This window comes from Helianthus annuus, chromosome 1 (genome assembly GCF_002127325.2).
Source record: "Helianthus annuus cultivar XRQ/B chromosome 1, HanXRQr2.0-SUNRISE, whole genome shotgun sequence".
Lineage (NCBI taxonomy): Eukaryota > Viridiplantae > Streptophyta > Magnoliopsida > Asterales > Asteraceae > Helianthus > Helianthus annuus.
Genome location: NC_035433.2, coordinates 83,787,511 through 83,811,915, shown reverse-complemented (window position 1 = coordinate 83,811,915; position 24,405 = coordinate 83,787,511). Strand labels below are relative to the sequence as shown.

Here is a 24,405-nt window from a genome sequence, read left to right as displayed (position 1 = left end):
CCATTTACACATTCAAGACACTCAACCATTATGCTATTCATTCACTCTAGTGACATTATTAAACACTTAAACATCTAGTAAGGCGCTTAAAACACTAACCGGTTGTTGCGTGACACAAAGGTGTTCAAGTAGGTGATAAAATGAAGCCTTCTGTAACGCCCACTTTTTCACATTCAAAAATAATAGTAACCACATACTAATTTTTAACAAAAATTGGGCATGACCCGTTCGTACTATATACAATTCCCTGCTTTTAGCAATCACCATTCAAACTAAATTCTATGACGCGTTTCAAAAGACATATAAGTTGTAACCATACAAGATTCCATCAAAAGTGTTTTGTCCGAACTACCAAAAATTAAGATTTAAAAATCCTAATTTACTTACGAGACATCTTAGACATAAACTTAACATTTACATTATGAAAGTGTTTTGACCCATTTACAAAGATGACTAAACCGGAAGCGCATAAAGGGCGATGTGGTGTGTTCGATCCAAGCTCGCCATTATCAAGAGTGAGATTCAGCTACATCCATAACACAAACTTACAAGTTAGTTTGGTTAAAAACATATTACTAATACAATTTGCTTTTCTTCATTATTTGACCCGTTACGGGGTCATTATATTTTTACATCTTTTCATTCAAATTTCTCATATGACAACTCCGTTTAATGGATATAGCACCATCTTAGTTTCCATCATCATAAATCATTTTATTTTGTCCGACCCGTTCTCACGGATCATATTTATTCTTACTTTTCAATTTTCCTTGCTTCACTAGTTCGACTTATAAAAAGTCATCGCTAGTTGTCTTAACTTCATAACATATTCATCTTACTTGACTCGTAGTTACATCACCATGAACACCTCATTCTCATACTTTAGACCCATTTATACGGGTCGTTAATAGACTTTTCCCTTTTTCTACTAACAAATCGCATTAAGACATTTTACTATAAATTTCCACATAAAACATCGAACAATTATTTACAAGAGAACTAACACAAAATCTACATTCTACATGAGCGAAGTTCATATGAACTTACCGGAGTCGTGCGCTCCTATTGCCTTTGCTTGGTTTGATTCCCCTCCTTTCCTCGACCCTATAAGGTGCATCACATATACGTTTAGCTTTCGCGTTATACATCACTTACACACATTTACATCATTTACCATAACGCTCATTACTCACATTTATGTTTCATACCATCATTAGATCATCAATACTTCAATTTCTCATGTTCATACATAACCAATTCAACTCAAGCATTTCATCGAACACCTTATGTGCGTACTACTTAACTAGCACAATGTATAAGCATATTAAGCACATTCCTACCAAATCCTTCTAAAATCATGGCAATACATCATAAACACATAAATTCTTCGAATATTCAGATTTCTTTAACATCAATAAGCATAATTCAAGTTCATATATCATACTACATCTATCATTACTTCAAAACCTTCATAAATTTCATGTGGGTTTCATACATAAATGGGTTTACATGAAAACCATCAATATAATCCGAATTTCATACTTCATTCAAGTCTTATGGACTAATTGTAACCTTCTACCATCAATATTCTTACATACATTCACGAATTATCAAAGACCCATTAAATCAAACATCACTAAAACACCAATTTCGACTTACTTGATGTTGGAGATACTTAAGTGATCGACATTCCTAGTTCATGCATTCGATTAGCCTTCAATTTCCCTTTCAATTTGATGGATTCTATGTTGTTAGGGTTTGGTTCTTCCTAGCTCCCTCCTTCTCTCGATCGTACATAACCCAGAACCAAGCACTGACCTTTTTTTTTATTAAACTTCATTCCACATTTACACATTCAGCCCTTTGTCTTTAAAGTGTGTTCATTTTGTTATTTCCCATACTAACTTGGGCACTCCCCTTTTGGTTAACTTAGTTACATAACTATATTTTAAACTTACCATTATTTTCTTACGGTACTAACCCATACTTACCGTTTTCTATTACTTAAACATCACGAACTTATTATTATAATATAACATATGAGATTTGGGGTGTTACAAGTCTACCCCCTTAAAGAAGGTTTCGTCCCCGAAACCTGGATACATACATTCTGACGAATTTATCTGTATCCCTTCGCAATTACATACCTCGAACCTCGATAACATGCTTTCTTTCGATCATCCCTCGTGATGAATCGGTCATTACTACTCTAAACTTGTCTAATACATTTGGTAATTCAATCTTATATGAATCAAAGCTATCCTATTACATTATTTCATGATTATCGTTCAACTGTTCAAGCTGATTTCTCAAAACTTATCTGTCAGATTATTTATTCCCGCATACCTCTAACATCTACTCAGGGGAAATAATTATCATAATATTCATACTTGTTCAATCCTATTCATTCATTTAAAATCACAAATCAAACATCATTCAATAGTTTCTAACTATTCAGCTTCTAAATACTCCCCATACTTCTAGGGCCAATATCAAGCAAAATTTCTTTCATGTCAATTGCTTGATAGTTCTTTTCATACTTTTCTTGCGACACCTACGTGTGATCTCTACCCGAGACCAATATTTCTTTCATTGATGATTTATCATATCTACATGGTTAACCGCAATTTAATGCATACATTTATACTTGCTGGGTGTATACCAACTTGCTCTAACTTCTCTACCGACTACCCCTTGATTACAAGGGCCAACATAAGGCTTTAATCACGCTATCAATATAATCGAGTAATCAATATTTACATTTGTGTATCTCATATTACACTCGAAGTGTCATACGCAACTATACTTGTCATCACATTCCATAGCCGTCGTACATACGTCATTCCTTCTAGCAATTGTAATGCTAAGGCAATTACCTAACAAGCTCTCACATACACTTAAGTCGTTCCAAAAGATTTTCTAATGCATCCTAATTATAATCTCCATATAAGACACGTATGTACAGACTTATGTACAATACTCACTCCTACTCATGATTACTTACAAGTTTCAGCTATTGAAATGTAATTAAAACTACACATACTGGCCCACATACTTAATTCATTTCCCCGCATACTCACTTAAACACCCCATTCTTACTCACGGTTCATAAACGTTTTTTTTTTTTTTTTTTTTTTTGTAACTTTCGGGTACGTTTCGAATCTTAAAAAAAATGAGTTCCATACTCACCCGTAACTTATTAAGCCATTTGGTAGGGCTGCAGTACATTATAGATGCTTATCGGGGCTTGGGATGGGTTCACGAGGTCCGAAATCAAAGAAAAATGCAGGAATGCATAACTTTACATTTTGTACTTGACCTCCACCGTAAGCTACGGTGGTGCCCATATCAGCTTTCCATTTTAATACCAAAACTCTCATAACTCGTTCGTTTTGCATCCGTTTCACTTGAAATTTGTTTCTAATTGTCTGTAAAACATTTCCCTACATAAGTGACTAAAGATCCTTAACCCGGGTCTTTATTCTTTACGAATTTCATTATCGTTACATTACCTTTGCGCATTTATTCGACCCGTTTTATTTCAATAACTTACCTTCGTCTTAGAATTCTACCTTCGTCTAACAAGGTCAATACTTATCTTAATACCTCATTCATTACACAACCTTACATGATTTCTCCACATTCATAAACATGAAAATTCTATATACATACTAAGAAGTGAATCAGAATCATTTACCTTTAGCGTCCATGTTCATTCATTTTTTTTTCCTCGTTGTTACCTCTTGACCCGTTAGCCATCCATGCTTGAGTAAATCGTCAAGATTTCCATCCTTACATATCATTACACTCATTACACGGTTAGCATATGTCGGCATACACACAAAAAAAAGTCATTTTTCTTTTTCATTCATACATTACTTAACTTTAGTTAGTCAATTGCAACATATATAAAACATATACTAATAACCGCTTCATTCCAAATCTACATAACCTAATGATCATCATTCACAACACATCAATCATCTAATACATAGCACATTAACTTTCTATTTCAACATATGTGTCTAAGAGTCAATGCATGATGATCACACATTGTTGACTTTAAAAGTCAACTGCCCTATCCATGTACTTTCGAATTATGTACATAAATCCATCTTAAAACGGTAGACCATATTAATAACATTGTATGCATTTCATACTCATACTACATGACATATACATCTACATGGTCACCTAGTTATATCTACATATCCACACACGATTCGTTCCGTCTACACTAGCATTCTCCTACTTAAGACCAACATCATTTGAGTTTACTCTCTTTCGTCCGTCATTTACGTTAAGCATTTTCTACATTCATTACTTCATATACTTTCCATGTCATCTCAAGTTACATTCATGCATTCATACTCATATTTCAATAACTTTCATTTCACTTGTACATCATCATCAACATCGGTCACGATAGGCTATATCAGGCATGCCTTTCGTTCATAAGGGAATAGAATCACTCATCCTTCTTACTTACTTCCTCGCGCTATCCGCTACTCGGAACATATTTTGTTAACAATTTCTTCATTTTCATCAGCCATCTACTATATCATTCGAGATCATTATTAAAATTTATTCTTTGGTCATGTTCACTTCATTCTAGCATTTTAAATTTTTATACTTTCCTTTCTTTTCTTTCATACTAGGTGTCAACGGTCCTTTATAACCACACCACATACCTCTCATCATAGGGTTGATAAACTCAACTAGAACTTCATTCACAACCTTCCAATCATATACGTTCTTACTTCGAAACATTTCGACATGACCCGGTTGACATTTAGAGGATCCTAATTATCATAGGTTGCATTTTCGGAAACTTAACGAAACTATTGGATTTGCCTTAAGAAATATTCTACAACATAGTTTAGGAAATATGTTACTATGCCTAACTTATTTCAATGACTTTCATTCTCTTACTTATCACGCATTCGTTAATTTCATACACTTTTCACTTTCATTATATGTTACTTCGTGCCATCATGCTTACGTCTCATTGACCTTTGTCCTTTTAATTATGGTTATCATGCTTTTATTTCATAATTCCGGGTGTTATTAGCCTCTTAGTGACCATAACGCATTCCTTTCATCATCCTCGATGTTAACGGCTATTCCGTGCCCACACCGCATACCATTCATCATTCTCGGTGTTAGCGGTCACTTCGTGACCACACCGTATACCATTCATCATTCTTGGTGTTAACGGTCACTTCGTGACCACACCGCATACCTTTCGTTATAGGGTATTATCTTTACCATTATCATTGGCAATATCATTATCATCATCATCAACGTCATTAATTGCTAAGATATGCATACTTTCTTAAAGTTCATTCTTACATCCATGTACTATACTTTTTCCATCAATTTATAATCATACATCAACTAATTCGACGACCCCTTTTCCTATCATACACTACTCCCTAGAAGTTTATTACGATCTTTAGATGCGTTTTACGGCATTCGGAAGTCCGGGATACATCACACAAGTCAACCAAGAAAAATCAGAAAAACGAACCCAGGGAGTGGCGTCGGTGACGGCCCTCCCTGGCGCCGGCGACGCAAAGCCAAAAGTGGCGTCGGTTACAGAACGCGTAGGCAGTGGGTTTGGGCGTCGGACCTTCTGGTTCATTTAAGAGGGCGTCGGCGACGGGCAGAATGGGCGTCGGTGACGGGTTGCCGACTGCCCAAAACGCTGCTGAATATATATATATATTTTTATCCATTTCGACCCGTTCCCGAGTACCGTAACACCCGAACTTTCCCCCGGGCTTCCAGAATTACCATTTCCAGGCATTACCCATAGCAAAACTCCACATCCCTTCCCTTAACCATTTCCGATAAAATGAAACTTAGAAATCATAATACTAAATTCGTACCTTAACCGCGTCTTGGAGCGAACACACACCATATCTTGAGCTTTCGGTTTGAGTCCGAGCACCCTATCCCGTGCCCGAATCCCTCAAACCTCGGCTCTGATACCAACTTGTAACGCCCACTTTTTCACATTCAAAAATAATAGTAACCACATACTAATTTTTGACAAAAATTGGGCATGACCCGTTCGTACTATATACAATTCCCTGCTTTTAGCAATCACCATTCAAACTAAATTCTATGACGCGTTTCAAAAGACATATAAGTTGTAACCATACAAGATTCCATCAAAAGTGTTTTGTCCGAACTACCAAAAATTAAGATTTAAAAATCCTAATTTACTTACGAGACATCTTAGACATAAACTTAACATTTACATTATGAAAGTGTTTTGACTCATTTACAAAGACGACTAAACCGGAAGCGCATAAAGGGCGATGTGGTGTGTTCGATCCAAGCTCGCCATTATCAAGAGTGAGATTCACCTACATCCATAACACAAACTTACAAGTTAGTTTGGTTAAAAACATATTACTAATACAATTTGCTTTTCTTCATTATTTGACCCGTTACGGGGTCATTATATTTTTACATCTTTTCATTCAAATTTCTCATATGACAACTCCGTTTAATGGATATAGCACCATCTTAGTTTCCATCATCATAAATCATTTTATTTTGTCCGACCCGTTCTCACGGATCATATTTATTCTTACTTTTCAATTTTCCTTGCTTCACTAGTTCGACTTATAAAAAGTCATCGCTAGTTGTCTTAACTTCATAACATATTCATCTTACTTGACTCGTAGTTACATCACCATGAACACCTCATTCTCATACTTTAGACCCATTTATACGGGTCGTCAATAGACTTTTCCCTTTTTCTACTAACAAATCGCATTAAGACATTTTACTATAAATTTCCACATAAAATATCGAACAATTATTTACAAGAGAACTAACACAAAATCTACATTCTACATGAGCGAAGTTCATATGAACTTACCGGAGTCGTGCGCTCCTATTGCCTTTGCTTGGTTTGATTCCCCTCCTTTCCTCGACCCTATAAGGTGCATCACATATACGTTTAGCTTTCGCGTTATACATCACTTACACACATTTACATCATTTACCATAACGCTCATTACTCACATTTATGTTTCATACCATCATTAGATCATCAATACTTCAATTTCTCATGATCATACATAACCAATTCAACTCAAGCATTTCATCGAACACCTTATGTGCGTACTACTTAACTAGCACAATGTATAAGCATATTAAGCACATTCCTACCAAATCCTTCTAAAATCATGGCAATACATCATAAACACATAAATTCTTCGAATATTCAGATTTCTTTAACATCAATAAGCATAATTCAAGTTCATATATCATACTACATCTATCATTACTTCAAAACCTTCATAAATTTCATGTGGGTTTCATACATAAATGGGTTTACATGAAAACCATCAATATAATCCGAATTTCATACTTCATTCAAGTCTTATGGACTAATTGTAACCTTCTACCATCAATATTCTTACATACATTCACGAATTATCAAAGACCCATTAAATCAAACATCACTAAAACACCAATTTCGACTTACTTGATGTTGGAGATACTTAAGTGATCGACATTCCTAGTTCATGCATTCGATTAGCCTTCAATTTCCCTTTCAATTTGATGGATTCTATGTTGTTAGGGTTTGGTTCTTCCTAGCTCCCTCCTTCTCTCGATCGTACATAACCCAGAACCAAGCACTGACCTTTTTTTTTATTAAACTTCATTCCACATTTACACATTCAGCCCTTTGTCTTTAAAGTGTGTTCATTTTGTTATTTCCCATACTAACTTGGTCACTCCCCTTTTGGTTAACTTAGTTACATAACTATATTTTAAACTTACCATTATTTTCTTACGGTACTAACCCATACTTACCGTTTTCTATTACTTAAACATCACGAACTTATTATTATAATATAACATATGAGATTTGGGGTGTTACAAGTCTACCCCCCTTAAAGAAGGTTTCGTCCCCGAAACCTGGATACATACATTCTGACGAATTTATCTGTATCCCTTCGCAATTACATACCTCGAACCTCGATAACATGCTTTCTTTCGATCATCCCTCGTGATGAATCGGTCATTACTACTCTAAACTTGTCTAATACATTTGGTATTTCAATCTTATATGAATCAAAGCTATCCTATTACATTATTTCATGATTATCGTTCAACTGTTCAAGCTGATTTCTCAAAACTTATCTGTCAGATTATTCATTCCCGCATACCTCTAACATCTACTCAGGGGAAATAATTATCATAATATTCATACTTGTTCAATCCTATTCATTCATTTAAAATCACAAATCAAACATCATTCAATAGTTTCTAACTATTCAGCTTCTAAATACTCCCCATACTTCTAGGGCCAATATCAAGCAAAATTTCTTTCATGTCAATTGCTTGATAGTTCTTTTCATACTTTTCTTGCGACACCTACGTGTGATCTCTACCCGAGACCAATATTTCTTTCATTGATGATTTATCATATCTACATGGTTATCCGCAATTTAATGCATACATTTATACTTGCTGGGTGTATACCAACTTGCTCTAACTTCTCTACCGACTACCCCTTGATTACAAGGGCCAACATAAGGCTTTAATCACGCTATCAATATAATCGAGTAATCAATATTTACATTTGTGTATCTCATATTACACTCGAAGTGTCATACGCAACTATACTTGTCATCACATTCCATAGCCGTCGTACATACGTCATTCCTTCTAGCAATTGTAATGCTAAGGCAATTACCTAACAAGCTCTCACATACACTTAAGTCGTTCCAAAAGATTTTCTAATGCATCCTAATTATAATCTCCATATAAGACACGTATGTACAGACTTATGTACAATACTCACTCCTACTCATGATTACTTACAAGTTTCAGCTATTGAAATGTAATTAAAACTACACATACTGGCCCACATACTTAATTCATTTCCCCGCATACTCACTTAAACACCCCATTCTTACTCACGGTTCATAAACGTTTTTTTTTTTTTTTTTTTTTTTTTTTTTTTTTTTTTTTGTAACTTTCGGGTACGTTTCGAATCTTAAAAAAAATGAGTTCCATACTCACCCGTAACTTATTAAGCCATTTGGTAGGGCTGCAGTACATTATAGATGCTTATCGGGGCTTGGGATGGGTTCACGAGGTCCGAAATCAAAGAAAAATGCAGGAATGCATAACTTTACATTTTGTACTTGACCTCCACCGTAAGCTACGGTGGTGCCCATATCAGCTTTCCATTTTAATACCAAAACTCTCATAACTCGTTCGTTTTGCATCCGTTTCACTTGAAATTTGTTTCTAATTGTCTGTAAAACATTTCCCTACATAAGTGACTAAAGATCCTTAACCCGGGTCTTTATTCTTTACGAATTTCATTATCGTTACATTACCTTTGCGCATTTATTCGACCCGTTTTATTTCAATAACTTACCTTCGTCTTAGAATTCTACCTTCGTCTAACAAGGTCAATACTTATCTTAATACCTCATTCATTACACAACCTTACATGATTTCTCCACATTCATAAACATGAAAATTCTATATACATACTAAGAAGTGAATCAGAATCATTTACCTTTAGCGTCCATGTTCATTCATTTTTTTTTCCTCGTTGTTACCTCTTGACCCGTTAGCCATCCATGCTTGAGTAAATCGTCAAGATTTCCATCCTTACATATCATTACACTCATTACACGGTTAGCATATGTCGGCATACACACAAAAAAAAAGTCATTTTTCTTTTTCATTCATACATTACTTAACTTTAGTTAGTCAATTGCAACATATATAAAACATATACTAATAACCGCTTCATTCCAAATCTACATAACCTAATGATCATCATTCACAACACATCAATCATCTAATACATAGCACATTAACTTTCTATTTCAACATATGTGTCTAAGAGTCAATGCATGATGATCACACATTGTTGACTTTAAAAGTCAACTGTCCTATCCATGTACTTTCGAATTATGTACATAAATCCATCTTAAAACGGTAGACCATATTAATAACATTGTATGCATTTCATACTCATACTACATGACATATACATCTACATGGTCACCTAGTTATATCTACATATCCACACACGATTCGTTCCGTCTACACTAGCATTCTCCTACTTAAGACCAACATCATTTGAGTTTACTCTCTTTCGTCCGTCATTTACGTTAAGCATTTTCTACATTCATTACTTCATATACTTTCCATGTCATCTCAAGTTACATTCATGCATTCATACTCATATTTCAATAACTTTCATTTCACTTGTACATCATCATCAACATCGGTCACGATAGGCTATATCAGGCATGCCTTTCGTTCATAAGGGAATAGAATCACTCATCCTTCTTACTTACTTCCTCGCGCTATCCGCTACTCGGAACATATTTTGTTAACAATTTCTTCGTTTTCATCAGCCATCTACTATATCATTCGAGATCATTATTAAAATTTATTCTTTGGTCATGTTCACTTCATTCTAGCATTTTAAATTTTTATACTTTCCTTTCTTTTCTTTCATACTAGGTGTCAACGGTCCTTTATAACCACACCACATACCTCTCATCATAGGGTTGATAAACTCAACTAGAACTTCATTCACAACCTTCCAATCATATACGTTCTTACTTCGAAACATTTCGACATGACCCGGTTGACATTTAGAGGATCCTAATTATCATAGGTTGCATTTTTGGAAACTTAACGAAACTATTGGATTTGCCTTAAGAAATATTCTACAACATAGTTTAGGAAATATGTTACTATGCCTAACTTATTTCAATGACTTTCATTCTCTTACTTATCACGCATTCGTTAATTTCATACACTTTTCACTTTCATTATATGTTACTTCGTGCCATCATGCTTACGTCTCATTGACCTTTGTCCTTTTAATTATGGTTATCATGCTTTTATTTCATAATTCCGGGTGTTATTAGCCTCTTAGTGACCATAACGCATTCCTTTCATCATCCTTGATGTTAACGGCTATTCCGTGCCCACACCGCATACCATTCATCATTCTCGGTGTTAGCGGTCACTTCGTGACCACACCGTATACCATTCATCATTCTTGGTGTTAACGGTCACTTCGTGACCACACCGCATACCTTTCGTTATAGGGTATTATCTTTACCATTATCATTGGCAATATCATTATCATCATCATCAACGTCATTAATTGCTAAGATATGCATACTTTCTTAAAGTTCATTCTTACATCCATGTACTATACTTTTTCCATCAATTTATAATCATACATCAACTAATTCGACGACCCCTTTTCCTATCATACACTACTCCCTAGAAGTTTATTACGATCTTTAGATGCGTTTTACGGCATTCGGAAGTCCGGGATACATCACACAAGTCAACCAAGAAAAATCAGAAAAACGAACCCAGGGAGTGGCGTCGGTGACGGCCCTCCCTGGCGTCGGCGACGCAAAGCCAAAAGTGGCGTCGGTTACAAAACGCGTAGGCAGTGGGTTTGGGCGTCGGACCTTCTGGTTCATTTAAGAGGGCGTCGGCGACGGGCAGAATGGGCGTCGGCGACGGGTTGCCGACTGCCCAAAACGCTGCTGAATATATATATATATATTTTTATCCATTTCGACCCGTTCCCGAGTACCGTAACACCCGAACTTTCCCCCGGGCTTCCAGAATTACCATTTCCAGGCATTACCCATAGCAAAACTCCACATCCCTTCCCTTAACCATTTCCGATAAAATGAAACTTAGAAATCATAATACTAAATTCGTACCTTAACCGCGTCTTGGAGCGAACACACACCATATCTTGAGCTTTCGGTTTGAGTCCGAGCACCCTATCCCGTGCCCGAATCCCTCAAACCTCGGCTCTGATACCAACTTGTAACGCCCACTTTTTCACATTCAAAAATAATAGTAACCACATACTAATTTTTGACAAAAATTGGGCATGACCCGTTCGTACTATATAAAATTCCCTGCTTTTAGCAATCACCATTCAAACTAAATTCTATGACGCGTTTCAAAAGACATATAAGTTGTAACCATACAAGATTCCATCAAAAGTGTTTTGTCCGAACTACCAAAAATTAAGATTTAAAAATCCTAATTTACTTACGAGACATCTTAGACATAAACTTAACATTTACATTATGAAAGTGTTTTGACCCATTTACAAAGACGACTAAACCGGAAGCGCATAAAGGGCGATGTGGTGTGTTCGATCCAAGCTCGCCATTATCAAGAGTGAGATTCACCTACATCCATAACACAAACTTACAAGTTAGTTTGGTTAAAAACATATTACTAATACAATTTGCTTTTCTTCATTATTTGACCTGTTACGGGGTCATTATATTTTTACATCTTTTCATTCAAATTTCTCATATGACAACTCCGTTTAATGGATATAGCACCATCTTAGTTTCCATCATCATAAATCATTTTATTTTGTCCGACCCGTTCTCACGGTTCATATTTATTCTTACTTTTCAATTTTCCTTGCTTCACTAGTTCGACTTATAAAAAGTCATCGCTAGTTGTCTTAACTTCATAGCATATTCATCTTACTTGACTCGTAGTTACATCACCATGAACACCTCATTCTCATACTTTAGACCCATTTATACGGGTCGTCAATAGACTTTTCCCTTTTTCTACTAACAAATCGCATTAAGACATTTTACTATAAATTTCCACATAAAACATCGAACAATTATTTACAAGAGAACTAACACAAAATCTACATTCTACATGAGCGAAGTTCATATGAACTTACCGGAGTCGTGCGCTCCTATTGCCTTTGCTTGGTTTGATTCCCCTCCTTTCCTCGACCCTATAAGGTGCATCACATATACGTTTAGCTTTCGCGTTATACATCACTTACACACATTTACATCATTTACCATAACGCTCATTACTCACATTTATGTTTCATACCATCATTAGATCATCAATACTTCAATTTCTCATGTTCATACATAACCAATTCAACTCAAGCATTTCATCGAACACCTTATGTGCGTACTACTTAACTAGCACAATGTATAAGCATATTAAGCACATTCCTACCAAATCCTTCTAAAATCATGGCAATACATCATAAACACATAAATTCTTCGAATATTCAGATTTCTTTAACATCAATAAGCATAATTCAAGTTCATATATCATACTACATCTATCATTACTTCAAAACCTTCATAAATTTCATGTGGGTTTCATACCTAAATGGGTTTACATGAAAACCATCAATATAATCCGAATTTCATACTTCATTCAAGTCTTATGGACTAATTGTAACCTTCTACCATCAATATTCTTACATACATTCACGAATTATCAAAGACCCATTAAATCAAACATCACTAAAACACCAATTTCGACTTACTTGATGTTGGAGATACTTAAGTGATCGACATTCCTAGTTCATGCATTCGATTAGCCTTCAATTTCCCTTTCAATTTGATGGATTCTATGTTGTTAGGGTTTGGTTCTTCCTAGCTCCCTCCTTCTCTCGATCGTACATAACCCAGAACTAAGCACTGACCTTTTTTTTTATTAAACTTCATTCCACATTTACACATTCAGCCCTTTGTCTTTAAAGTGTGTTCATTTTGTTATTTCCCATACTAACTTGGTCACTCCCCTTTTGGTTAACTTAGTTACATAACTATATTTTAAACTTACCATTATTTTCTTACGGTACTAACCCATACTTACCGTTTTCTATTACTTAAACATCACGAACTTATTATTATAATATAACATATGAGATTTGGGGTGTTACACCTTCGAGTGATGATTCCGAGCCAATCCGAGGGTGTTCTTGTTGCCGGTTGAATCCGAGAAGGAGGGGAGGAGGTTGTGGTGATGTTGCTAGGGTTTTAGTGAGGGAGAGGTAGAGAGTGTGAGAGTGAAATGAGGGAGAGTGTAAAGGAGGGTGTGTTGGGTTTTTGGTCATTATAAGAGGGTGGTGCACCTTGAGTGGGTTGAGGGCTCCCGAAATGGGCTTCTCGGTTGCATGGCCCAACCGGCCCGCTTGTTAATGTTCACTCGAGACCGGGAGTGGTCTCGAGTCGGATCCTTGGGGTCTCGGCTCACTTGTAACACACACACATATATATATAATATACATACATGCAACACATAATAACAGATAATCCATAGTTTTCATTTAATAATATACGTACACGCAACGATATTACAAGATAGTGCTCGGGGAAATCCCAGAGTGTCACATTATCCCCAAGTTTTAAGAACTTTCGTCCCGAAAGTTAAGGCAGTCACTGTCAAGCTAGTATGAGTGAGAACGTTTCAACGGGGTGTCACATCATCCCCCCGTTAGTTTGGAATTTCGTCCCGAAATTCGGTTGTAGCTTCAGTGCTGGGGGTTTCGTTTGGGAACAACTGGGGATACTTGTGCTTCATCTGGTCTTCCCGCTCCCAGGTAAACTCTGGGCCACGTCGCGAGTTCCAACGGACTCGTACAAGAGGTATCTGGCTACGTTTGAGGGTTTTGATCTCTCGATCCGTGATCTCAATCGGTTCCTCAGTAAAGTGTAGCTGTTCGTCGATAGAGAGTTCCTTGAAAGGAATTACGAGTGTTAAATCTGACAAACACTTCTTCAGATTAGACACGTGACAGACGTTGTGCACCGCACTTAGTTCTTCAGGCAGATTCAATCTATAAGCCACCTTACCGATTTTCTCGGTAATTTCGAATGGTCCGATGTATCGCGGATTGAGCTGCCCCGTTTACCAAAGCGAACCACACCCTTCCAGGGTGAGACTTTAAGTAGAACCCGGTCACCGACCTGGAATTCTAGTGGTTTCCTACGCTTATCAACGTAACTCTTCTGGCGGTCACGAGCTGCCGCCATGCGTTGTCTGATCTGGGCAATCTTTTCCGTTGTGTCTACCACCAGTTCTGGGCCCGTGATTTGACTATCACCGACTTCCGCCCAGCAGAGAGGTGATCGGCATTTACGACCGTACAATGCCTCAAAAGGTGCTGCCTGAAGGCTAGTGTGGTAGCTGTTATTGTAGGAGAATTCCACTAGCGGTAGATGCTTCTCCCAATTCTTGCCAAAATCGATCACACATGCTCTAAGCATGTCTTCTAGGGTTTGGATGGTGCGTTCAGACTGCCCATCCGTTTGCGGGTGATAAGCGGTGCTCATGTCCAAACGTGAGCCAAAGGTCTCAACTCTTAGCTTAGTCGCAATCATCAACTGGTCTCGACTCAATAGTTATCAGCTGGTTTCAAGTCATCATCTTTCTTCAACCAAGGTCTCGAGTCATCGTCTTCCTGGTCTTGAGTCATCAACCTCGGTCTCAACTCTTCAACATCTTCACGGTCTCGACTAGTCAATCATCATCTGCTACCAAGGTCTCAACTCTCCCAGTCGCAATCACAAAAGGAGTTCTCGAGTCTCATCTTTTCACGGTCTCCATTCACAGAGGTCTCGAGTTATCTCTTTCACGGTTCCGAGTCGCAACCTAGATCTCGAGTCATTGATCATCCGAGTCGCAACGATCATTGCCGGAACTTGCAACTCCGTCTCTGGTCATCGTTCATCATCGTCACGAGTCGAAACCAATTCCGAGTCGCAACCATCTCTCACTGTTTCGAGTTCCGATTTCGACTCCATCACTTATCGTCCATCATCATCGTCTAGTATCACCATATAACACATTGTTCATCACCTCATCACCATCTCCGTTGCATCATCTCCGATCTCCTCCATCGACCACTGTTGTTCACGTCATCATCTTCCATAACCATTACTCATCTTCTCTGACCAATCATCCATCATCGTATTATTAGTGACGGTTTTGGTTGTCATAGAAAAGAGATAGAAGGAGATTGATACAATTCAGGCTGAGTTATTTGGAACGAAAAGGGATTTCGGTGACAAGCTTTCGTAACGGTTTATGTGTGTGGAAACTGTTGAGGCTAAAATCTGAAAGTGACATTTAGGTTTAATTTTATAATATAATAATTATAATCGTTTAGTTTTTTTATTAATAATTATAATATTAATAATCATTACATAATCATTGATTTTTAAAAATAATAATAATAAGTATTTTTACTTTAAAAAAAGGTTTATCTTATAAATAAATAATAAAAAAAAGGTTTGTTTGTGATAACGGTTTTGACAGATTTTTGAGGTGCGGTTCAGAAAGCGGGTCCATTTGATCGCGTGCAAAGTATGATATAGCAAGTGCACAGATTCTCGCTTTGGTTTGCGTTTTGAGGAAGAGAACAAAAGTGTCAACCATCCACTGACATTATGGAATTCATGTTTCACAAACCCGTGGTTCAAGAAATTATTGTTGAAGATATACTTTCTGTCTTTTGCAATCCCGAGTGTAGAGAAAGGCTTGAGGCATATAGAATACACAACGCTGAGCTAATACAAGATTATCAAGATATAAAATATAAAAACTATACTTTATCAAAAAATGAAAAACTTTATAAAGAGAAAATTGAAGCTCAGCGAAAAGACATCATCAAACTTAAGGATGATGTAAGTGTAAAAACAGCCCATTTCTTGGAAGCTCAAGAGAAAGTATGCATTTTAATTAAAGAACTGGAAGATATCAAAGATAGATATCAAATTAATGAACTTAACATTAAGAAATATGTGTCTTACAGCAAACTGGTAAAAAAATTTGTGTGATCAACTACTTGCATACAAGAAAAAGAAAGGGTGTGGGTTGGGTTTCAATCAAGCTCCTCCTCCTTATAATGATAATTATACATATTTACCTATGACTGAGGAGGAACTGATAAATGAAAGCAAGATGACTTATGGTCCTAAAAACAATAAGTTATCAATTAACGGCAGACCTGTTGAAAAATGGGTGTTTCCTCCAATCAACTTTGTCTCTAAAGGTACAATTGATCTAATGCTTCGTCTTCATGTGCAGATGAAGTACCCGAAGTAAAGTGTGGAGATGTTCTTGGGAATGAACAAGTTTTTAATTATGATCTTTCTGAAAATTCTTTTGATCAAACTAATTCTAATGATGTGTTTGTAAAAACTTTGTTTAATTCGTTTTGTGCTTATGTGTCGTCTAGTGAGCCTGATGTTTTGGGCGAAAACGTTGATGCTTGTGTAACAGAGACTGAATCGGCAAATGAAACGAATGAGCCAGCTGAACCATCTGATTCCAAATGCGAATCACCTGAAGCAGCTGATTCTGAGAAAATGGAATCAGTTGATTCTAGTGAATTCACCTCAAGGGTGTCATGTGCAGAACCGTCTTGTGCTGATAATTCGTCTAATGATTCAGCTGAAGTTTCTACTGAAGTTTCTGGTGTTTCATCTGATAAACCAGAATTCTCCGATTTTGTCAAAGCTGATGACATGAAGAAAGAAGTGAAGACTAACGTGAACAAGGCTCCAAGTGCGCAAGCTGAACAATCTAAACCTTCGGTTAGTGATGAAAAGGTTCAGATCAAGCAACAAAAGCCGAAGCGAGCAGGTAAAGGATGCGGAAAGAAGAAGCCTAAATATCAAAGATGATCAGGCTTTCCACTGTCCTCAACGAGCAGCAATAATCCTCAAAAGGCCCGTGATGTGAAAAATGCCTTTGTTAAGCCAGTCAGTAAAGGCAAATGTGAGAAATATGCATTTGATTGTGCTAACAAAGCTTTTGGAAAGATTGGTGAGATTTCTAAACAAGATATGCAGTCTAAGCAGAACATGAAAAATCAGAAGAAATCTTCACAACAAAAGGCCCCTGCAAACGACTAGTATAGGCATCCAAATTCATCTTCGTCTGTAGGAAATGTGCCACACAAACAACCACAGAAAAGACCGGTTCATCCTTCAGGGCCTGCAAGAGCTACACAAGCTGATCAGAATGCCTTCTACGTGAAGAGACAAACATGCTTCAATTGCGACATTGCTGGTCACATTGCTCGAAACTACACAAATCGTCCCTGTGTACCTTATTATACACAACATCAGAGGGTTACATCAAAGGATAACAATCATTCCAAGCCAATGAAGGTATCTTCACCTAAGACAATGAAGAACGTGAATCCCAAGGTTAAACCTTCTGATGGGGATTGGAACGCTGCTAAAAACAAACGCAAGGTTGTTCAGGAACAAAAACGTGCTTTTCAAACCAATAAACCTGAAACAGCTAAAGTTGCTCAGCCGAAGGCAACAAACACGTTTGTTAAACTGAAACAGATTTCGAAACCCAAATCCAAAGCAGCAACGTCTCCAATCCTTGAAACGAAAGGGGACTTGTGTTTAAAGGAAGTGTCTTATTTTGATGCTTCAGGTAAACCCAGGACCACGATGGCCTGGGTACCAATGTCTTACCAATCTCCTTATTTTTCAGGCACAACTAAGGAGGAGCTGTTGACAATCTCTGGAATGTTGATAGCAGTTGTTCCAGAGATAAAACGGGTAACATTTCACTTCTTCAAAAAGTTCAATTTTTTTTACAGATGATATGTTTCCTTTGGAGGAGATAACAGAAGTAAGAAATGATCAGCAAAAGGTACCGTTTAAATTCATTACTTTGATTTGAATTTGATTAGTCTTCAATCTGATGACAGAGCGGTTAAGCAAAAATATTTTTTTTTCTCTTTCTTAGTTCATTACATATACATAAAGTGCCCTTTCTCTGGTAAATGGTAAATTTGCGCATAAGTTTTATGCACAAATTTAGGGGGAGAGAGAGACATAAATATAGTTTAGGGGGAGAAAGCTCAGAAAAGAAACATACAAAAAGAGTTTGATATATATATGCATTGTTTTAGGGGGAGAAATGAGAAAAATACAAAAACATTTGAAAAATGAAAAAGCCGAAAAGATAAATTGCATGATATGGGAAGTGAAATAAATGTTCGTGTTAAAGGGTTTGACTAACACATGAAAGGTGCCATAGCTGAAAAGACTAGGATCTACTGCGATATGTCGATAGGCTTGACGCTCAAAATGATAAAAGATACTAAGTGATATAAACATAACGAACTATGTACCATGTGGGTAACATACCAACGACGTATGATTTTATGGTCTTAAATCTTGCGTTGATTGATAGCCAACATCTGAGGTTTCGGGTCTTTATATTGTTGAATCATCCGGGGATATCTTGGCTGTCCTTCTGTTGCATCCAGATTATATGCAGACCTAGACACAGTCAAGATATCATAAAAGATCCCAAGAGGACAAAAACCCTAAGGAATCAAATCTCAAAATGAGAAAATTCCCAATGCTCAAAGAGCCAAATTGGTACCAAAAAGGTATTTGCCTCGCCCTCGTTGGACACAATCATTGGTCGCTCTGCTGTACGAAAGTACTGACCTGTCACCAATGGTCTAACGTTGTAAATCAAAAAGGATGACATCAGTATACCCACCTGCTACGATGAATCGTTGTGCTTACCTTGATCGCGGGGGTATGCCTTGGAATGGGACACACGGGTATAATAGTATAATATTACCTTAAGCATATCACGAAGTTGAAAAATTGAAAGTTGAGCGTTAAAGTTTAAGTGAACAAACATATTGGCAATCGCATAGACCAGTTTGATTAGGCTCGTACTGAAAAGTGTTCCTTAGTCTGCCTGAGAACGAATTTTGATCCCATTGCAATTGTAATTGTATATTATGGTAGTTTTTTATATTTTGAATGTTTATTTGTTACTAGTTCTTAAAACTAAAAATTAAAAAAAAAAGAAAAATTAAAAAGAAAATACAAAATAGAGTTTTGCTTTTCTATAAAACCAAAAATCCAAAAATAGAGTGTTTATTTGTTTTCTTAAAATTAAAAAAATTATAACCGTTCTTGAAGATTTGACTGATCATCAAAAGTTGAAAGAATTTAAATTGTGAAATCCGAGTACAAGTACTTGGATGTACCTAGTGTTCATATGGTACTCTCCCGGTTGCTTAAGAAATGTTTGCTTATGAGTTTGTGAGCATGTGCAGAACTTGATTTAAATCAAGAACAGGGATTGTTGAAGACTGAGGTGTTGTTAGCTGCTGACGAAGCATGGAGCAGCACAACAACAAGATGTACCAGAGTCAGAAGAACCGGATACGAAACACCGTCTGATAGTGAAAGTAGATTTCAAGAAGTACCGTGAACCTGCTTGAAAGACAAAGATTGAAGAAGAAAAGAGCCGCTGAGAATCCTCCTCTCACATTCTTTTTGACAAAGATCTTTCAAGAAGATGCTGATCGAGATCCTGATATGAAGCTAACCACAAGAGTTGAAGAAAGAGACCCAGTGCTGAGAGTTAAGAAGTCAAGAACTTCTACAACATCTGCAGCATAGCGACGACCATAGACTTCGTTGAAGACGTTGCAAAATTCATGTTATGAAGACAATTTGATGGCATTAGTCTAGGGGGAGATTGTTAGGCCCTAAAGTGTGAGACTAACGCATCAAATTAACATAACGGCCTATGGTTACGAAGTGGGCTTTACCGGGTTAGTTTATATTAGGTTTTGGACCTTTATAGGTCACTTGGGCCAAGCTTTAGGCCATGTGGGCCAAGCAGGCCCAAGGGGAGCCCATGTAGGGAAGTGGGCTTGAGTTAGTATATAAACAAGTTTTCAACTTGTTTTAGTTTTTTAACCTCTTAGAGCCTCATTGTTTCAGAATTCCTACAAAGAGAGAGTGGGAGGCGATTGGAGTTGTGAACACTTATACTAGACGGTTTTGCTTTTCAAGTAATAGAATTGTGTGCAAGTGTTAAAAGTGATTTGGTATTGTTCTTCGTTTTTCATATTTTTCGGTTTATCTTGAATCAACTTGTTATTGGTTTCCGAACTCTCACAAGTCACGTTTGATATCATTGAAAGATCCGTTTTACACCATTGTGTACCTTACACCTTTTTTACTCTCTGATCGAGGTTCTTGGCATTGAAAAATCTTCGTAAACTAAATCACACGTGTATATGTTGACATTTACGAGATATACAGTCAAGAAAATCAAGGGCAATGGTGATATATATGCGGATTAGACACCAAAAAGAAAACACTCAATAAATGGCTACAATTTAAGGAATGTGTTTAGTGACGGCATCAGATTCGTAATTGATGGAGAAAGGTCTGGTGGCAAGAAAAGCTGCTTCTAGGAGGCTGCCAAGTGTTTTCGCTCGACGAATCCATTCTTAGATGGTTGGTTTGGCCCTTGTTCCTGTAACTCGAATCCTAGCCCGGTATATCCCATTTTAATTTTACACCATTGTGAACCTTACGCCTTTTTTACTCTCTGATCGAGGTTCTCGGCATTGAAAAATCTTCGTAAACTAAATCACACGTGTATATGTTGACATTTAAGAGATATACAGTCAAGAAAATCAAGGGCAATGGTGATATATATGCGGATTGGGCACCAAAAAAAACACTCAACAAATGGCTACAATTTAAGGAATGTGTTTAGTGACTGCATCAGATTCCTAATTGATGGAGAAAGGTCTGGTGGCAAGAAAAGCTGCTTCTAGGAGGTTGTCAAGTGTTTTCGCTCGACGATTCCATCCTTAGGTGGTTGGTTTGGCTCTTCTTCCTGTAACTCGAATCCTAGCCCGGTGTATCCCATTTTAATTTTACACCATTGTGAACCTTACGCCTTTTTACTCTCTGATCGAGGTTCTCGGCATTGAAAAATCTTCGTAAACTAAATCACACATGTATATGTTGACATTTAAGAGATATACAGTAAAGAAAATCAAGGGTAATGGTGATATATATGCTGATTAAACACCAAAAAAAAAATACACTCAACAAATGGCTACATTTTAAGGAATGTGTTTAGTGACGACATCAGATTCCTGATTCCTAATTGATGAAGAATGGTCTGGTGGCAAGAAAAGCTGCTTCTAGGAGGTTGTCAAGTGTTTTCGCTCGACGATTCCATTCTTGGGTGGTTGGTTTTTCCCTTATTCTTGTAACTCGAATCCTAGCCCGGTATATCCCCTTTTAATTTTACACCATTGTGAACCTTACGCCTTTTTTACTCTCTGATCGAGGTTCTCGGCATTGAAAAATCTTCGTAAACTAAATCACACGTGTATATATTGACATTTAAGATATATACAGTCAAGAAAATCACGGGCAATGGTGATATATATGTGGATTAGACACCAAAAAAACACTCAACAAATGGCTACAATTTAAGGAATGTGTTTATTGACGGCATCAGATTCCTAGTTGGTGGAGAAAGGTCTGGTGGCAAGAAAAGCTACTTCTTAGAGGTTGTCAAGTGTTTTCGCTCGACGATTCCATTGTTGGGTGGTTGGTTTAGCCCTTGTTCCTGTAACTCTGTAACAATCCTCAAGTAACCGACACCTCGATTATTTTTCCGACATCCTAAAAATATTTAAAATGTCCCAATATGTCGTTAAATATACCCCGTATGTGAAAACCGAGCCCAAAATACTATCTTACATTAAGAATAAAATAAAAATCAAGATATTAAGCTGAGGCGGGCCGCGTAGGATCCCACCTCAAACTTACGTAGGCGGTTTCAAGGTTTGAACCTGAACTCGTTTGTTTTCTTTAGTTCAGGCGGGCCACATAAGCTTAAGCTTTCTTTTACGCGGGCCGCTAGAGTCTTAGAATGAGGCGCAGCCCGGTGGCGACACGTGTCATCAACGTGTTGAACTTATGCGTGACCCGGATCAGCTACGCCTAGATCCCTAGGCCACGCGGGCCGCGTAAGCCCGTGTTGTCTTTTACGCGGGCCGCGAGAAAACCCAGATCAGCCCCTATATTAGGAGGCATCGGGCCTTCAGTCGAAACTCGTTCAGAAATCTTTCTTTCTATCAAATTTTCTTATAGTAGGCATAATACTTGGGTATTATACCCCTTAAATAGCGAGGTTCTGCTACAATGTAAGTATCATAACCCCTGGAGACGTATTAGATACTCTGCCCTATTGATCTAGGGTTCTGTAACGGCTGTCGTGGTTCTGCCCGACGTAGTCGTTGGAATGCCGTCTCGGGGAGGGTATTACTAATGTTAAAATGGGTTATTATACTAACACGCGGGCATTTGTGTAATTTATAGATTATTCCCAGGAAATCCTTACTGAAAACCCTAAAACAGCAATGTGAGTAATCCTCTTTTTGTTAACTGTTTTTACAAAATCTTAAATATCTTTCCATGCGAATAGCAGTTATTGAGTATTTGTAAGAATACAATTACAGCCGGTAAATTTGGGGTTTTGTATACAAAATTTGTTACCACCTGGTAAAGGAGTGTAACGTTCCCATTTTTATCATATAAGAAATTTTGGGTTATTTAAATTTATTAGCCACTAGTAACTAGTTTTATTTTTTTATAATTATTCGACCCAAATAGTTTTAACAACTATTTTATATATAGTTGGTTGTAATGGTATATTAATTAATTGGCCTGTATATGGGTGACCTTTCTAATAAAATAAAGGTATATAAAAACTTATATTATTAGACAGGTAGCTTACGGGTAAGTTGACTGTAAGAAATATGATGTATCTAGACAGACCCATGAACCGTTTATTAATTAAATTATAAAAATACATTATATTTGAACCTACTCTGTTTTTAATGAAACTTGGTTCAAAATGTAGACACAAATATTCTTGTTCAAATGACATATTCATTGTTTGATAAAACATTATATTTTAGAAGTTATAAGCGCCAAATAAGTAAAGCAGTTAAATTAATTATAATATATATAATAATAAAATAATAATATTATTTGAATTGTTATGGATGTGTACGTGTAACATATATAAATTAATAAAATAATAATTTAACTTCCATTTGAAAGTTGTTGAACGCATGGGCACATATGCATTATTAGATCAATACGTGGACTAATAATAATCTACAATATTTACAATTGAAATTGTAAGTGTACAAGTACGTGTATGTTTCCATTTAATGTTGAATGGTGTACGTGGACTATATGCTTGTTTCCCCAATCTTTCAACACACACTATAAATACATGCTACAGAGAAACATTCAAATTGTTCAAAACTTCTTTTCCTTCTTCCTTTATCTCGCCCTCTCCCTCCCTACAATTTTTTAATCTATATTTTTCCTTCAAGTATTATACCTATAATAATAATAAAGCCCTGCCTGTTTTAAGTGTTTTAACTCTCGATCACCGATACCCTTTCCGATTGATCTGAGCCCCATAACACATGTCAAGGCTTTGCCTGACTATGTTCATTGGGGTTCTGTCTCGTGATATAGGGACAAGGTTGAATTAGGGGTACTATACTTACCACGAGTGCATTTTATATTTTTAATAGCTTAGAAGTTATACCCAAGATTTATACCAGGAGATTTTCTAGTTGAACCCTAAAGTTACAAAGTGAGTCCATTCTCTTTTCTCACCAAAACTATTAATTATTATTTTACTTTGTCCAAAAGGAAACCCTAATTA

At 36.8% G+C, this 24,405-nt stretch overlaps 3 long non-coding RNA genes across 3 annotated transcripts; all 3 read right to left on the bottom strand.

Moving 5' to 3' along the window:
* Positions 1-200: 200 nt before the first annotated feature.
* Positions 201-1,804, bottom strand: LOC110937669. The gene is made up of 3 exons (XR_002590943.2): positions 1,660-1,804; positions 1,048-1,104; positions 201-526 (listed from the first exon to the last, which is right to left on the bottom strand). It is a non-coding gene; the product is annotated as an uncharacterized LOC110937669 (long non-coding RNA).
* Positions 1,805-6,151: 4,347 nt separating this feature from the next.
* Positions 6,152-7,649, bottom strand: LOC110937675. Its single transcript, XR_002590944.2, has 3 exons — positions 7,508-7,649; positions 6,896-6,952; positions 6,152-6,374 (listed from the first exon to the last, which is right to left on the bottom strand). It is a non-coding gene; the product is annotated as an uncharacterized LOC110937675 (long non-coding RNA).
* Positions 7,650-12,019: 4,370 nt separating this feature from the next.
* LOC110937681 lies at positions 12,020-13,524 on the bottom strand. Its single transcript, XR_002590947.2, has 3 exons — positions 13,376-13,524; positions 12,764-12,820; positions 12,020-12,242 (listed from the first exon to the last, which is right to left on the bottom strand). It is a non-coding gene; the product is annotated as an uncharacterized LOC110937681 (long non-coding RNA).
* Positions 13,525-24,405: the final 10,881 nt, after the last annotated feature.